This window comes from Petaurus breviceps, unplaced genomic scaffold (assembly GCF_028583685.1).
Source record: "Petaurus breviceps papuanus isolate PSGF00001 unplaced genomic scaffold, PetGlider_PUasm1.0 140, whole genome shotgun sequence".
In the NCBI taxonomy this organism is placed as follows: Eukaryota; Metazoa; Chordata; class Mammalia; order Diprotodontia; family Petauridae; genus Petaurus; species Petaurus breviceps.
In genome coordinates, this window is record NW_027185698.1 from 3,312,829 (window position 1) to 3,326,848 (window position 14,020).

The 14,020-nt window shown below is 37.6% G+C and overlaps 1 pseudogene; it reads right to left on the reverse strand.

Moving 5' to 3' along the window:
- LOC138151167 (plakophilin-4-like) overlaps nt 1–563 on the reverse strand; it is a 3,037-nt pseudogene extending 2,474 nt beyond the window's left edge.
- Nucleotides 564–14,020: the final 13,457 nt, after the last annotated feature.

The window sequence follows — 14,020 nt, forward strand, 5'->3', positions numbered from 1 at the left end:
TTCTTTCTTTCTTTCCTTCCTGTTCCTTCCTGTTTAGTATTTTATTGATCCCTCACTTTCATGGAGAGATGTCTACTCTGGTGAATATAAAGTCCCTTTTTCTGCGTCTGTCCTCATGAGAAAGATGTTGGGGGAGGGATAGTGTCAGAAACTTGGGGTTTGCTTACTCCAGGACATCTGCCAATCTCCTAGGAAATGGCTTTTTAATTTAGCAAAATTTCTGGGATGGCACTGAAGCAATTGTTAAAGAGGCATAAAGGACTTTTTCCTTGTGCTGGCAATGTTTGGAGATTATGCTCTAAGCTTACATCTTTCTAACTGACTGGCAGCAACTTCTAGCTTTCTGGTGAGTCATTGAAACTGAAATTCCAAACCAAGATAGTGGTTGGGAACAGAAGAGTTCCAGTAGATGTGAATGAAAAATAAACTTAATACTGCTCCTTCACAGAAGTAAGAGTGGTAGTGGCTGTGTTTTCAGGCTCCATGTCTTGGTCTGAAGAAGCTTCCCGGCTGGTTTGTTGCAGCCCCTTTACCACTAAGAGGTTTTGCTCAGGAACTGGCATTCCTCTTTCCAGGTTAGCAAACAGCAGCCGTTGTTTGGGGAATCTGGGACAACTACATGGAGGGGTTGTAGATGCAGCACCAAAAGATCAACAACAACAACAACAACAACAAAAAGCCAGGGTCAAGAGAGTTCCTCCCTTCCCCCCATGTACTTTGTTTAACCCCTTCCCTCCTGTGCTCCCACAGGGAGCAGGGTCAGGAGAACAAGATGGAAAAGTGACTTCAGTGCCAAAGAGAATGATAACTTGCTTCACAGAAAGGATTAATTAATAGAACTATAATTTGAGGAGGTTAATCTTTAGTGTTCAATACATCCCAGACGGTTTTCTTCCTTCCACACCCCCTTCCCTCCAGCATGCTTAGAAGAAGATGACACTGTCATGGTCTCAGACATCCCCAAAGGCCATTGCTCTAGCTAAGAATAATGTAATTTTGTCTACAGGGGAAAAAGTTATTTTTAATTCTCTAAGTCTTTAGAGGGGAATCTGGGGCATTGATATTTGCTAGGGTTTCATTCCCATATCCATATTTCAGAGCAAGCTAAACTCCAGTATCTACTACGGGATGCCATATGCAATTGGTGCTCTAAAATGCTTGTTGAATTGAATTGAATTAAACATAAATTGTAGAATCCATATATGTTTCTTCAGTAATTTAGTAAAGGACCTTTACTATATTAGTATGAATACTCTTTCCATTGAAGCAGATTGCAATACCTCTCTTAATTAGCAGGTGATCTTGGTGAATTGCTGTGGCCTTAAAAGCAATCACCCTCTCATCAAATATGAATACTTGACCTGTGTCTTTGTATACACACAGGCACAAATAAATACAAAGAAATAGTTATATTCCAACCACTTATTCTATTCCAACAGCTGCTTCCAAAATAACTAGTGTTTGATTAAATTTGAGCTTTTGTTTCAAATCAGTTTAATTATTTTGATTGATTTGATGATTCAAGTTTATAAAAATCATTAGTCAAAATAATCAATCATTCAGTCAGCAAGAATTCATTAAGCTTCTACTATGCTTTAGGCACTGTGTTAAGTGCTGGGGATACAAATAACAAAGACTCCCTATTCACAAAGAATTTACTTTCTGTTAAGTCAAAACAAATTAACAAGCATTTATTAAGTGTTTTACTATGTATCAGGCACAGTGTTAAGCCATGAGGATGCAAAAAAGACCAAATTATAGTTCTTGCCCTCAAGGATCTCATGGTACAATGGGGGAGACAACATAAAAGTACAAATATGAACAAAAAATGCTATATGCAGGGTAAATTAGAGGTAGTCTCAGGGGAAGAGATATTAAGAATTAGGAGGATTGGGTAAGGCTTTTTTGTAGACAATAAGACATTAGCTGAGGCTTGAAGGAAGCCGGGAAGTCGAGATGAGAAGGGACAGAGTTCCAGGTATGGGGAAGAGCCAAGAAAAATGCCTGGAATTAAAAGAAACACATATATGAGTACATACAAAATAAATATAGAGATAAATACAAATTAATACAAGGTATGTAAAAGCAAGGTAGCTTGGGAAGGAGGGCACTAGCAAAGGGCGAGGGGTAGGAGAAGGATCAGGAAAAGTTTCATGTAGAAGGAATATCATCTTGGTAGCTATTTTGGAGGACAGAGAAAGGGAGACACTAGAGATAGGGAAAACAATCAGGCAGCTATTGAGATTGTCTGGGTGAGAGGGGATGGTGGATGTATGAGTAGAGACAAAGAAGGGGATAGATGAGGACAATGTTGGGAAAGGGGAACTGATAATATTTGACATCCAACTGATAAAATATGAGGAATGATGAAGACAGAAGAGCCAAGGATAACCTTGAAATTGTGACATCATGTGTAATACAGTGAAATTGTCATCTTCCCCAGTTTGGTCATCATTCTTTTACTATTTATATTCAAGCTTGTTTAGTCATTACTAACATTAAAGTCTGAGAGATTTTCAAAAGTTGAGAAATTGGAATGTAAGGCCAATTAAAATAAAGTCACCTTCAATGAAGTGAGCCTAGTATTTTCTAACAAGAAGAAATGATAAAAGTCAGTCATAGAATGAATGTCAGACTTAGCAAGCAAAAGCATAGTGAAACACCTAAGGAAAAGAAACAGAAAAAAAGGTGGCTGTCATGGAAATAACAGAATAGAAAATTCATAAACTGCTTGAGAGATGGATAAAGAAGGGTTTGAAACTTATGAATACCATGAATCACCTAATTTTTTCATGAAAGACCAGATCTATATACTAGATACAATATTGTTGTATTGTCAAATTAATTGAAAAGACTTGTGGACAAAGAAATGAATTTGGGTTGTCATGTATAAGTATACAATCCACAGTGCTTACTCTCTCCTTTTAGAGAATGAAAGTTGAACAATTCTAGCTAAGCCTTGACAGAATTGTGGCAGTGGAAATCAGGCAATGAGGCAGGATAGAATAAAGAATGAAACACAATAATTTCAAACAAAGGTCCCTAATATAAACAGTAAAGGGAAACGTAGCTCAATTGGTATTTTGGAAAGGAATTAGGAAAGAGAAACAACTCAGGTACCAGTAACAGAATCCTGGTCTTTGCTCTGCTCTGTGATGTGGGTGAGTCATCTTATTTCTATTAACTTCAGTTTCTTTATCTGTAAAATAAGAGGTTGACTTAAATGATGTCTCTAAAGTCCTTTCCTACTATCAAAATTTATATGATTAAGCTTACACAGCTAAAGATTCTTAATCTTTTCTGTGTCATGGACAGCCTGGTGAAACCCTGGGATTCATTCTCAAAATGCTTTTAAATGTAAATGATAAAGGACATCTAGGTGGATCAATGGATAGAACACCAGTCCTGGAGTCAAGAGGACCTGAATTCAAATGTGACCTCAGGCACTTGACACTTACTAGCTTTGTGAACCTGGGCAAGTCACTTAACTGTAATTGCCTAGCCAAAAAAAAAAATGCATATCATAAAATAAATAAGAAATCAATTATCTTGGGGCAGCTAGGTGGCAGAGTGAGTAAAGCACAGACCCTGGAGTCAGGAGGACCTGAGTTCAAATCCAGCCTCAGACACTTAACACAAAAACTAGCTGTGTGACCTTGGGCAAATCACTTAACCCCAATTGCTCTACTCCCCCCCCTAAAAAAAAGAAATCAATTATCTTGACATAAAGCTGTATTTTCCACCATCCACTCATAGAAATCTAGCCATGGATCCACAAGGGGTCTGTTGACTTCAGGTTAAAATATCCTGCTCTAAACCAATCTAACCAATACTTGAAATGAAGAGGGGGGAAGGATTATCTTGATGGTAAGGACAATCAATTCATTCTCTTCATCTATCAAAATATTTTCTTAAAATGTGGCAGATAGGGAAAAAGAAGGAATTCCTTTAGGTGCAAATTCTGGTCACATGGATACTTCACTATGTAATCTTAGGAGGCCACAAAGCTCATTGATTTTACACTTGTTTTCTGAGTTCATGTCAGGATAGTGCTGAGGCTTTGCTCAATGGGAATCCTGTAGATGGCTCTATAGACACTGTATTTTCTGTCACTGTAATGTCAAAGTGCTTTAAAGGACATGTCAATGGTATAATCACAGAAATAAATATCTGAGCAAGCCTAGCCTAGGGATTTCTTTTGACATGTTTGCTGACTTTTGAAATGGACTAACAAAATGAATGATCCGTCATTATTTGAATTGAGTGATTGGGGTCTATAGCTAAGGAAGGAGTGACCCTGGGTGTTCATTCAGCTGCAGCTTTCCAGCAAATGTTGGAACAGGTTCCAAATGAATCTTCCATCTCTGCACAATCAAGAACAACCTGACAAAGCACCTATAATGAATAACTGGAAATGTCTGCACAATTTAACTCATATTGCAGGATTCTTTTGGGCTCATAATGGATTTCCACCTTTTCATTCCTTTCAATCTTCTAGTCCATTATCATGGAAAGAACAATGGACTTTGAGTCAGAAGACCAGGTTTCTAGTTCTTAATCTTCTACTTAGTATTAGTATCATGCTGAATACATTACTTCACTTTTAGGGGCACAGTTTCATTATTTGTAAAAATAGGTATGGTACTATTCATGCTAACCTGACATACTTGTAGAAATTGAAGCAATGGTTGGAAGTTGGAGAAAAGCAAATTTTGACCCAATGTTAATGAGCCAATTCTATGAGCATTTACCAATAAAAATGACTAACATTTATTAATGCTGTAAAATTTGCATAGTACTTTATATACATCATCTCATTTGATCTCTACAAAAACCCTGTGAGCTATATGCTATTATTATCCTCATTTAACAGATGAGGAAACAGGCTGAGATAAGTTTACTGTTACATAGCTTCTAAGTGACTGAGGAAGAATTTGAACTCAAATCTTCCTGACTCCAAGTCTGGCACTCTATCCATTGTATCACATAGCCATACTATGGGCAAAGTACTGTGCTAGAAACTGAGGCTGCAAAGACAAGACAAAACAAAACAAAATAAAAAAACCCCTACCCTCAAGGAGCTTATATTACATAAAGGATATGGGGGAGGTATGCATGTGATAATATTTAGAAAATAAATTCTTAACAACTGTAGTTCTCCAAATGTTGTCCAAGAGCCTCAGGAGATAGAATTCCTCTCAAGAGGTTTTCAATCACAAATTAGATGACCACTTTTCAGTGATGCTTTATACTTAAGCTGCTTTTTTTTCTCTGCTTGGATTAAACAGCTCTCTGAGGTCCCTTCCAGCTCTGCAATTCTATGTTTGGGGATTTTGTGAAAATCTTGTCTAATGACAACCCTGAACATGAGCCTAACCTAAGACATCCTTTGAAACCATATTACTTCCCATATGATTTAATTTTGCTTTAACTAATTTACCTACATAAAAAAAAAATCTAACGGAGAGGGTTATATGCAGAATATCTAACAAAAACAATTTCTAAGAGACAAAAATGACTTGTTCCTGGAGTATTTTAACAGTTTTTTAAAAAAAGATGATGGCTAAATTTGCCATTTATCTTTATTTTATCTTATAGCAAATGTGCAAATGTTAGTGTTACTCTTATTCTGTTTATTATTACCTAAAGTATCTACAATAGAAAGTGGAGCATCTCTCCTCCTGAGAGTACAGTGTCATACCCCCAGGAGAATTTGGATAGAAAGTAGGCTACAAAGGTTACTAGAAGGCAGTTTGTTCTCTCTCTCTCTCTCTCTCTCTCTCTCTCTCTCTCTCTCCTTCCTTCCTTCCCTCTCCCTTTATAGTTGGCAATTTGAATATATTTGGGAATATACTACTGTGTCACATGAGGAAATATGGAAAAGACTGTCTATCAAGAATATTTTAATCAAGATTTAACTTTAATAATATTCTAGATGATATATATATATAGAGAGAGAGAATGTTCAAAATTGGTTACTAACTTTATTTTTAAATAATGATGATGATGATGATGATGATGATGATGATGGTAGAATGGCATAATGGACAGAGGGCTGACCTTAGTGTCTGCAAGACCGGGGCTCTTACTTGCTTTGTATATATTCTATATGATTTATCTGTGAACAAGTTATATTCCTCTTATACAGACCTGCACTGTATATGGCTGCAGGCTGCTTGCATCCCACCAAAGGATTTCTGGTGACCTGCAAAGATGTAGGGTTGCCACTGCCCATGCTCCTGTTTGTCATATGACCCATGAGTCTGGTCTGTCTCTAGTCTAACCTGTCACATGACTGCGGTTCAGTCATTATCAATTAATTGATAATCTTCCTTTCAAATATATTAACAGCATGGACTCAGACTGGTCACTTGAAGTATCAGTGTCCTGGGTAACTCTTTAAAACTGTAAATTACAGCTAGGTCGATGACCTGTATTAGGGAGTTTCTATATAGGGGTTTCTTCACACTGAAGGACTCTGATTATAGAGCTGTATAAATAATAATGACAATAACTCCCATTTTATAGCTGTTTTTGATTTCTTCTCACCAAACTTGTGAGGTATTAGTTTTTTTCTCAACAGTTTCCTCTCAATAAACCTGGGAGCGGGGGCGGTATTGCAGAGACATAGAATTTCAGACTTAGAAGAAACCTCACAGGTATTCTAATCCAAATTATGCTAGGATAAAAATTTTCCCTATGTAAAACAACCTATAAATATTTAGTCTTTGAAGATTTGGTGTGGTAAGGGGTGGGAGTAGGACTAGGGGTGAGGGTGGGTCCATTACCTCCTGAAGTATCCATCTTCACTTTCTATAGCTCTAATTATTAGTAAGCTTTCCCTTACAATGACATGGACATCAACAATTCAACAAATGTTAAACGCTAACTAGATGCAAGACACTGTGTTACTTACTAGGGATATAAAGATACTATTGAAACAGTTGTTGCAATCATTGAGCTTAAATTCTACTGAGGGTATACAACACTAGATATGGATAACACCTGGGTTTTTGGTATTTCTAGTTACTACTAGTCACTGCCTTTAGGTAAGTCACGGAGCATCTCTGTGTCTTGATTTCCCTCACTGTAAAAATAAAGGAATTGGACGATATGATCTTTAAAGTTTTGTCCAACTCTGTTTATCATCCTGTAACAATAAATATGATTCAGAGAAGGGAATGAAGAAATCAAATGAGAAATCAGACATCTTCAAGAAATAGGTGAGAGAGAAATACCATCTGTAGTTAAGTGCATGGAGAAGGTGGTACCTTAGCTTTGAATGAATGTCTGAAATGAACTGAACCTTGAACAAAGGTAAGGATTTTGAATGGCAGGGATGAGAAGGGAGTGTATTCACAGTTTGGGGTATAGCTTATGCTGGTGCATAGAGAAGTCCTGTTAAGTGGGAAGCTAGCAGAGCAATTTGACCAGAACTCATAGCTTGTGGAAGAGAGTAATGTGAAATAATTCTAGAGAAGTAAATTTGAGCTAGATTGAACAGGGTTTTCAATGTTAGATATGAAAGTTAGTATTTTATCCTAGTGTCAATTGGAGGTATTGATTTTTGTACAGGGAAGTGGCAAGGTCAGATCTATGCCTTAGGAATATGATTTTGCCAGATGTGGGAAGAATGGATGGGTAAGGAGAGAGATTGGAAACAGGCAAACCAATTAGGAGGCTAATATACTAAACCAGATTATTGTGATCAGTGACTGAACTCGGGTGTTGGTAATGTGCAGGAAAGGAAGGGATAGATTTAAAAGACATTATGGTGGCAGAATGAATTGACCAAGGCAATCCATTAGGTAAGGGAAATAAGGGAGAAGAAAAAAGCCAGAGAAGTTTTTTTTTAAGGTTACAAACCTGATGAATTGGAGAATGAATGATAATGATGTTCACTACCAAAATAGGTTCTTTTACATGAGTAGAGGTGGTTAAGAATTAAGATTATTGTTTCTGTTTTAGACATGTTAAATTTGAGAACCTTAGGAGATATTGAGGGGTTAATGCTTAGTGACAAATTAGAGATATATAACTGAGAGATTAAGGAAGGATATCTACAGTGGTCATGGCTGTAGTGATGATAATTGAACTCTCTCTCTATATATATATATGCAGAGAGAGAGAGAGAGAGAGAGAGAGAGAGAGAGAGAGAGTTGGTCTTGGATAGAGTCTTATGACATCCTTGTGGGGTAGAATAAACTCTTTGAAGGCAGGGAATTTTTTTGTCTTTGTATCTCTAGTGCATAGCATTATGCCTTGTACATAGAAGATGAATAATAAATAGTTGTTGAATTGGACTATTGCATGGCAGGGAATCCGGAAGGAGTAATGCCATGGAAGCTGAAGAAGGGCATGAGGAGGAGAGCTTGTGAGGAAGGCATACTTTGGAAAGGGCTGTCTACACCCAGAGAAAGAACTACAGAATCTGAATGCAGACTGAAGTAAACTACTTTCTCTTTCTCTTTTGTGTTTTGTTTTGCTTTGTTCCTTCTTTCTCACTGTCCACTCCATTGGTTATAATTCTTCTTTACAACTTGACTGATGTTTAATGTGAAGGTATTTATAGAACCTATTTCAGATTACATGCTGCCATGGTGGGGAAGGGGGAGGATAAAGAGGGGGAAAAATTTGAAACTCAAGGGATTGTGGAACTGAATGTTGTAAACTAAAATAAATAAATTAATTTAAACAAAAGAAAAATTAGGAGAATAGCTAAAAAAATGACTCTCATGATGAAGAGAGAATTAGTTGCTGAAGTAAAAATGATGAGTTCCTGGTGAGGAAGTGAATACATCTTAGAATTCTGGACAGAAGAAAGATGATCAGTACTTTATTAACCTCTTCAGGAGGAACTCTTAAATTGAGGCATCTAGGTAGTACAGTGGATAGAGGGTTGAACTTGGAATGAGGAAAATCTGAGTTTGAATCCTACTTCAGATGCTCCCAACTGAGTGACAAGCTCATTGAAAGTCACTAACCTCTCTGTATCTCAGTTTCCTCATCAATGAGAGAAATAATTATTATACTTTTATACTGATAATCAATTATTAAATTGGGATCCAGGCTTTTTCTACTATTTCCTCATTAAGATCCAACTCTTGTTAAAGTCAGTCTTTTTTTTTAATCAAATGCTTTATTAACTTCTAGTTTACATCATTCATTTCCTCAATATTTTGAGTTACAAATTTTCTCCCCATTTTTCCCCCTACACACCACCCCAAAATAGCAATACCATTGGATATCCCCTCCTCCATTCTGCTCTCTCCCATATCTTCTTCCATACCCCCTCCTACTTTCCAGCAGGGCATGGTAGATCTCTATGCCCCAGTGCCTATATATCTTATTTCCTAGTTACCTGTAAAATAATAGTATATATATAGTTTTAAAAATTTGATTGCAAAGTTTTGAATCCAGATTCATTCCCCTCCTCCCTTGTCACCCACCATTACTGGGAAGATAAGCAATTCAATATAAGTTGTACATGTATAGGTATGCAAAACATTTCCATAGTGGATATATTATAAAAGACTGACTGTATTTCCCTCCATCCTATCCCACCTCCCTCTTGTTTTATTCTCTACTTTGATACTGTCCCTTTTCAAAAGTGGTGCTTCCAACTTCCCTCCCACCCAGCCTGCCCTCCCTTCCATCATCCCCCCTCTCATTCCCATTCCCCCTACTCTCCTGTAGGGTGACATACCCTATTTAATGTGTATGTCATTACTCCCCTAAGCCAAATTCAATGAGAATAAGGTTGACCCATTCCTTTTTGCCTTCCTGTTCTTCTGTCCATTGTGACCATTTTCCCTTGAATCTTGTATATGATATAGTTTACCCCATTCTGGTTCTCCCCATCTCCTCTCATTATATTCCTTTCTCACCTCTTAATTTCACCTTTTAAGTATCATCCCTTCCTATTAAATTGATCCTGTGCCCTCTATCTATGTATACCTGTACACATATATACACACATTCACTATGTATTCATATGCCCATATCCTATATAGACACACACACATACACACACACACAAACACACACACACATATATATATACACACATACATTTCTATTCCCTTCAGCTATTCTCATGCTGAGAAAAGTTTCATAAGTTATAATTTTTCCATGTAGGGATGTAAATAGTTCAACTTTGATTAGTTCCCTATGATTTCTTTTCCTTGTTTACCTTCTCATGCTTCTCTTGCTTCTTGTATCTGAATGTCAGATTTTCAATTCAACTCTGTTTTTTTCATCAAGAATGCTTGAAAGTCCTCTATTCCACTGAATGACCATATTTTCCCCTGAAACATGATACTCAGTTTTGCTGGGTAGGTGATTCTTGGTTTTAATCCTAGCTCCTTTGACTTCTGGAATATCATATTCAAAGCCCTTAGGTCCCTCAGTGTAAAAGATGCCAGATCCTGTGTTATCCTGATTGTGTTTCCACAATATTCAAATTCTTTCTTCCTGGCTGCTTGTAATATTTTCTCCTTTGTCTGGGAATTCTGGAAACTGGCTATAATATTCCTAGGAATTTTCTTTTTGGTTTCTTTTTCAGGAGGTGATCAGTGGATTCTTTCAACCTTTATTTTGCCCTCTGGTTCTAAAACATCAGGGCAATTTTCCTTGAGAATTTCCTGAAGGATGACTTCTAGGTTCTTTTTTTGATCCTGGCTTTCAGGTAGTCCAATAATTTTTAAATTATCTCTCCTGGATCTATTTTCTAGGTCAGTGCTTTTCCCAATATGATATTTCACATAGCCTTCTATTTTTTTTCATTTTTTTGATCTGTATAATAGTGTCTTGATTTCTCATAAAGTCACTAGCTTCCATTTGCTCCAATCTAATTCTGAAGGAATGATTCTCTTCAGTGAGCTTTTGTGATCATTTTTCTATCTGGCAAATTCAGCTATTTAAGGCATTCTTCTCCTCATTGCCTTTTTGAGCCTCTTTTGCCATTTGAGTTAGTCTATTTTTAAGGTGTTATTTTTTTTTCAGTCAGGTTGTTGACTCTCATTTCATAATTTTCTTGCATATTTCTCATTTCTTTTCCCAATTTTTCCTCTTCTTTTATCTGGTTTTCAAAATCCTTCTTAAGGTCCTCTATGGCCTGTAACCAACTCATATTTTTCTTGGAAGCTTTTGTTGCAGGAGTTCTGACTTTGCAGTCTTCCTCCTGTTCCTACTTTGATCCTTTTTGTCCCCAATATAGGAGTGTAAATTTGGGTTGCTCTGTTTGCTATGCTTCCTTTGCCTGCTCATGTTGCCACTAAATTACTTGATTTTGGGGCTTTTTGCCACAGTAGGACTCTGTCACCAGACAGGGGAGCTTCATCCCAAATGCTAAGGTTTTCTCAGCTGCTGAAGGTATTAGTTGGGTGCCCTCTATGATGCCTCCACACACTCTGGCAAGCTGGTTGCACACCCCAGGACCTCCACCCTAGACCACAATCCAGATCCAAACAGGTTAAAGCAAGAGCAATAACCCCTCAGAATGTTTGCTTGGTCTCCCTACAATCTGCAGGCCAGGAGCTGAAGCTGACACATGTCTGTGGCTGCATGGCCACTGTGCCTCACCTGCTTCTCATCCTGGGGACAAAGGCCTATTGTACTCCCAAACTACTGGATCCCAAAATCCACACTGCACCAACCTCTCACTTTGTCCTTAGTATGTAAGGGTTGATAATTCTGGAAACCTGCTGCTGGTAATCTGAAGTCCCTCCAACAGGTGTCTGGTCAGGCTCTCCCTGAGGCTAAAACCTCTGGTTTAAGCAGGGCTGTGGTTGTCTTCCAGAGCGCTGCACTGACCACTTCCTGCCGGCCTGCCAGGCTGTCCTCAGCCGGAGATTAGCTTCTCTGTGTCATTTAGTGGGTTCTCTAGCTCCAAAGTTTGTTTAGAGTCACCTTTTACATGAATTCAAGGAGGTGGGAGCTGGAGCCCAGTGGAAGTCCTGTTTCTACTCTACCATCCTGACTCTGCAGTTAAAGTCAGTCTCAAGGACAGACTAATTGATGAGATTATGCTCTGCCATCCCAGAACAGCTTCTCAATCTTGGGCTAGACCCCACCCAACCAAGAATCTAATTTCTGTTTAGATGCTAAACAGAATCCAGTCTGAGGCAAGCTTTGTCCTGAGGGAAGGAATCCATTTCCTTGTTTCCCTCCATTACAGTTTAAGGTGACCCAGTTTACGGAGGAAAAAACTACCCAGAGAGATCTGGATGGAGATGAATTCCCTTGCCCAAATTGCTAGAGGCTTCTGAGTCTCATAATCAATCCATGTTCTTAGCAGGAGGGGCTGATGACTTTTAGCCTGTCTCCTCATTAAATGTCCACCAAAAAGAATTGATTTTCACTTGTCATGGGAATTCTCTTTCAGAAGAGTTTTTTAATGCTTTCAGGGTCTCCATTGGGGGTCCTTGGTTGCCAAGAGTAACCACTGTTAATTTATTGATTATTAGCTAGCCTAATTAATAAATTGATTATTTATTACCCAGAAACTTTACCTCTCAGGGTTTTCTCATTAGTTATGTTTATAAAGTGGGAATAATAGAACTTACCTCACAGAATTATTGTGAGGACCAAACGAGTTAATGTATGTAAAGTGCTTTCCAAACCTTGAAGTGCTCTGTGAATGCTGGCTATCATCATTGATACTAAGGGTATAATCTTCCTGTTCTCTCCTTACATGTCCTTTTGTAGTATCATAGTTATTGCCTGGGTATTTAGGTAGTGCAATGGATATAGTGCTGGACCTGAAAATGGGAAGACTTATCTTCCTGAGATTAAATCAAGTCTCAGACACTTACTAGCTACACAACCCTGGGCAAGTCACTTAACCCTTTTTGCCTCAGTTTCCTCATCTGTAAAAATGAGCTAGAGAAGGAAATGGCAAATCACTCTAATATCTTTGCCAAGAAAATGACCCTAAATAGGGTCATGAAGGATCAGGCTTGAACTGACACAACTGTACCCCAAAACAGCTATAGCACAGGCTAGTTGTAGAATTGTCAATCACTGGGATCATGGCTTGGATAAAAAAAAAACAAAAACAGAAATAATATAAATTATGGGTAAGTGAAGCTTTCTTGTTCTCTAAAATTACATGCGTTTTGGTAAACATTACCTCATTAAGTAATATGGTTGATCTGAGTAATTAACTGTAAGAAAATACAAATATAACATGAATTGCCTACAGAATGGAGTATTTCTCTCCTTTATATGTAATGCTTTCTTCCGCTAAAACACATTTGAGTTCCTCATCATAGTATGGATGTGCCTCTGGGCTTTTGAAGGGTATGCCAGTTGAGTTTTCTAACAGGCTCTACCAAGGCAGATAGGTTTTAATTATGGCCCTGAAGACCCACAATGCCTGATGAAGACCATTAACAGAGGTGAGAAAGTTAATGACCTATCAAGGTGAAAAGTGTACCCACAGTGAAATCTTACAGTATAAATTGCATTTAGAGACAAACAAATTGCATCCATATATGATCCTTTATTGATAAATTAAAGATTTCTAACCTGAATTTCAACTAATATTGATACTCCTCTATATCAGAGAGAAATTATGTCATTCAATAGATTATTTTCTATAACTTATCTTGTCCTTCCAAGATGAATATCTTAGCATTAATGGCTCTATGATTGCTCTATGAAGCAGTAGATTGATTGCTCTCAAAATGGAACATAAGAGGTCATTTTTAGCAATCTGCTATAGTGGGATGGCCACAAATCTCAAGCAGAGCCCAAAGGATAAAGTTCAAAAGAATGGGAGGAATCCATGGCTGATATAGTTCAAATGCTTATAATTTTTACTGCATGAAGTTCTCTAAACAAAATGAAAGATTTGTTTGACCATTCTTACAGGATTCAGTAGGATCCATGGTATTTGGTAATAGTTGATGAGTGGTTCAAGTTGGACTGAGCAGGTTTTGTTTTAGTACTTGAATGAAAAATCATATAAATATCAATGATAATAGACTCAGTGAGAAAATAGAACTAGTAGAGTGTA